Below are 4,814 nucleotides of genomic sequence, written 5' to 3' on the forward strand. Positions count from 1 at the left end.
TAGGCCTCCACCCCAGCAACAGATCCTGGTGTTTGATGTTTTCCTCCCTGTGTCCAAGTGTTCTCACTGTTCAACTCCCACTTATGCATGAGAACATGTGGTGTTTGGTTTCCTGTTCTTATGTCAGTTGACTGAGAATGATGGTTTCCAGCTTCATCCGTGTCGCTGCAAAGGACATGAATTTATCCTTATTTATGGCTGCAGAATATTCCGTGGTATACATGTGCTATATTTTCTTTATCCAATCTATCATCGATGGGTATTTGGCTTGGTTCCAAGTCTTTGCTATCATGCACAGTGCTGCAATAAACATACATGTGTGTGTCTTTATAATAGAATGATTTATAATCTTTTGGGTGTATACCCAGTAATGGAATTGCTGGGTCAAATGGTATTTCTGGTTCTAGATCCTTAAAGAATCACCACACTCTCTTCCACAGTGGTCGAACCAATTTACACTCCCACCAACAGTGTAAAAGTGTTCCTATTTCTCCACATCCCCTCTGGCATCTGTTGTTTTCTGACTTTTTAATGATCGCCATTCTAACTGGCATGAGGTGGTATCTCATTGTGGTTTTGATTTGCATTTCTCTAATGACCAGTGATAGTGAGCTTTTTTTTTTTTTTTTCCCTGAGACAGAGTCTCGCTCTGTCACCAGGCGCCAGCTGGAGTGCAGTGGCGCAATCTCACTTCACTGCAACCTCTGCCTCCCGGGTTCAAGCAATTCTCCTGCCTCAGCCTCCTGAGTAGCTGGGAGTACAGGTGCACACCACCACGCCCAGCTGATTTTTGTATTTTTGGTATAGACAGGGTTTTACCATGTTGGCCAGGATGGTCTCAATCTCTTGACCTTGTGATCTGCCCACCTCGGCCTCCCAAAGTGCTGGTATTACAGGCGTGAGCCACCATGCCCAGCTGAGCTTTTTAAAAATATGTTTGTTGGCTGCACAAATGTCTTCTTTTGAGAAGTTTCTGTTCATATCCTTTGCCCAATTTTTGATGGGGATGTTTGTTTTTTTCATGTAAATTTGTTTAAGTTCTTTGTAGATTCTGGATATTAGCCCTTTGACAGATGGGTAGATTGCAAAAATTTTCTCCCTTTCTTGCCTGTTCACTCTGATAATAGTTTCTGTTGCTGTGCAGAAGCTCTTTAGTTTAATTAGATTCCATTTGTCAGTTTTGGCTTTCGTTGCCATTGCTTTTGGTGTTCTAGTCATGAAGTCTTTGCTCATGCCTATGTGCTGAATGGTATTGCCTAGGTTTTCTTGTAGGGCTTTTATGGTTTTAGGTCTTATGTTTAAGTCTTTAATTCATCTTGAGTTAAATATTGTATAAGGTGTAAGGAAGGAATCCAGTTTCAGTTTTCTGCATATGGCTAGGCAGTTTTCCTAACATCATTTATTAAATAGGGAATCCTTTCCCCATTGCTTGTTTTTGTCTGGTTTGTCAATGATCAGATGGTTGTAGATTTGTGGCATTATTTCTGAGGCCTCTGTTCTGTTCCATTGGTTTTTATATCTGTTTTGGTACCAGTACCATGCTGTTTTGATTACTGTAGCATTGTAGTATAGTTTGAAGTCAGTGTGTGTGATGCCTCCAGCTTTGTTCTTTTGGCTTAGAATTTTCTTGGCTATGCAGGCTCTTTTTTTTGGTTTCATTTGAAATTTAAAGTCACTTTTTCTAATTCTGTGATGAAAGTCAATGGTAGCTTGATGGAGATAGCATTGAATCTATAAATTACTTTGGGCAGTATGACCATTTTTATGATATTGATTCTTCCTATCCATAAGCATGGAATGTTTTTCCATTTTTTTGTGTCCTCTCTTATTTCCTTGAGCAGTGGTTTGTAGTTCTCCTTAAAGAGGTCCTTCACATCCCTTGTTAGCTGTATTCCTAGCAATTGTGAATGGGAGTTCACTCATGATTTGCTCTCTGTTTGTCTATTATTGGTGTATAGGAATGCTTGTGATTTTTGCACATTGATTTTGTATCCTGAGACTTTGCTGAAGTTGCTTATCAGCTTAAGGAGATTCTGGGCTGAGATGATGAGGTTTTCTAAATATACAGTTACGTCATCTGCAAACAGACAATTTGAGTTCCTCTCTTCCTATTTGAATACACTTGATTTCTTTTTCTTACCTGATTTCCCTGGCCAGAACTTCCAAATACGATATTGAATAGGAGTGTTGAGAGAGGGCATCTTTGTCTTGTGCCAGTCTTCAAAGGGAATGCTTCCAGCTTTTGCTTATTCAGTATGATACTGGCTGTGGGTTTGTCATAAATAGCTCTTACTATCTTGAGATACATTCCATCAATACCTAGTTTATAGAGAGTTTTTAGCATGAAGAGCTGTTGAATTTTGTCAAAGGCTTTTTCTGCATCTATCAAGATAATCATGTAGTTTTTGTCTTTGGTTCTGTTTATGTGATAGATTACCTTTATTGATTTGTGTATGTTGAACCAGCCTTGCATCCCAGAATGAAGCTGACTTGATCACAATGAATTAACTTTTTGATGTGTTGCTAGATTCAGTTTTCCAGTATTTTGTTGAGGATTTTTGCATCGATATTCATCAGGGCTATTGGCCTGAAATATTCTTTTTGTGTGTGTGTCTCTGCCAGTTTTTCATATCAGGATAATGCTGGCCTCATAAAATGAGTTGCAGAGGTGTCCATCATTTTCTATTGTTTGGAATCATTTCAGAAGGAATGGCTCCAGCTCCTCTTTGTACCTCTGGTAGAATTTGGCTGTGAATCCATCTGGTTCTGGACTTTTCTTTGGTTGGTAGGCTATTAATTACTGCCTTAGTTGCAGAACTTGTTGTTGGTCTATTTAGGGATTTGACTTCTTCCTGGCTTAGTCTTGGGAGGGTGTGTGTGTCCAGGAATTTACCATATCTTCTAGATTTTCTAGTTTATTTGCCTACAGGTGTTTATAGTATTCTCTGATGGTCATATGCATTTCTGTGGGATCAGTGGTGTTATCTCCTTTATCATTTTTTATTGTATCTATCTGATTCTTCTCTTCTCTTTATTGGGCTCACTAGTGGTCTATTTTGTTGATCTTTTCATAAAACCAGCTCCTGGATTCATTGATGTTTTTTGAAGCGTTTTTCATGTCTCTATCTCCTTAAGTTCTGCTCTGATCTTAGTTATTTCTTGTCTTCTGCCAGCTTTTAAATTTGTTTGCTCTCGCTCTTCTAGGTGTTTTAATTGTGATGTTAGGTTGTCAATTTTAGGTCTTTCCTGCTTTCTCTTGTGGGCATTTAGTGGTATAAATTTCCCTCTAAACACTGCTTTAGCTGTGTCTCAGGGATTCTGGTACGTTGTGTCTGTTCTCATTGGTTTCATAAAACTTATTTATTTCTGCCTTCGTTATGTTATTTACCTAGTAGTCATTCAGGAGCAGTTTGTTTGGTTTCCATGTAGTTGTGCAGCTTGAGGGAGTGTTTTAATCCTGAGTTCTAATTTGATTGCACTGTGGTCTGAGAAATTGTTACGATTTCTGTCCTTTTGCATCTGTTGAATGTTCTACTTCCAATTATGTGGTTGATTTAAGTGTGGTGTGGTGCTGAGATGAATGTATATTCTGTGGATTTGGGGTAAAGGGTTCTGTTGATGTCTATTAGGTCCACTTGGTCCAGAGCTGAGTTCAAGTCCTGAATATCCTTGTTAATTTTATGTCTCGTTGATCTATCTAATATTGACAGTTGGGCGTTAAAGTCTCCCACTCTAATTGTGCAGGAGTTTAAGTCTCTTTGTAGGTCTCTAAGAACTTGTCCTATGAATCTGGGTGCTCCTGTATTGGGTGTATACATTTAGGATCGTTAGCTCTTATTGTCGCATTGATCCCTTTACCATTATGTAATGCCCTTCTTTGTCTCTTTTGAACTTTGTTGGTTTAAAGTGTGTTTTATTAGAGACTAGGATTGCAACCCCTGCTTTTTTTTTTTTTTTTTTTTTTTGCTTTCCATTTGCTTGTTAAAGATTCCTCCATCCCTGAATTTGGACCTATATGTCCAAATTTTTTGCACATGAGAAGGGTCTCCTGAATACAGCACACTGATGGATATTGACTCTTTATCCAGTTTGCCAGTCTGTGTCTTTTAATAGGGGATTTAGCCCATTTACATTTAAGGTTAATATTGTTATGTGTAAATCTGATCTTGTCATTATGATGCCAGCTGGTTATTTTGTCTGTTAGGTGATGCCATTTCTTTGTAGTGTTGAGGTTCTTTACAATTTGGTATGTTTTTGCAGTGGCTGGCACTGGTTGTTCCTTTTGATGTTTAGTACTTCCTTCAGGAGCTTTTATAAGGCAGGCCTGGTGGGGATAAAATGTCTCAGCATTTGCTTGTCTGTAAAGGCTTTTATTTTTCCTTCACCTATGAACCTTAGTTTGGCTGGGTGTGAAATTCTGGGTTGAAAATTCTTCTCTTTAAGAATGTTGAATATTGGCCCCCATTCTCTTCTGGCTTGTAGGGTTTCTGCCAAGATATCTGCTGTTAGTCTGATGGGCTTCCTTTTGTGGGTAACCCAATCTTTCTCTCTGTCCTTAACATGCTTTCCTTTGTTTCAACCTTGGTGACACAATAATGTGTCTTGGGGTTGCTCTTCTTGAGGAGTATCTTTGTGATGTTCTCTGTATTTCCTGCATTTGAATGTTGGTCTGTCTTGCTAGGTTGAGGGGGTTCTCCTGGAGAATATCCTGAAGAGTGTTTTCCAACTTGGTTCCATTCTATCATTTTCAGGTACACCAATCAAATGTAGGTTTGGTATTTTCACATAGTCCCAAATTTCTTAGATGCTTTGTT

Source organism: Callithrix jacchus, chromosome 8 (assembly GCF_049354715.1).
Source record: "Callithrix jacchus isolate 240 chromosome 8, calJac240_pri, whole genome shotgun sequence".
NCBI lineage: Eukaryota > Metazoa > Chordata > Mammalia > Primates > Cebidae > Callithrix > Callithrix jacchus.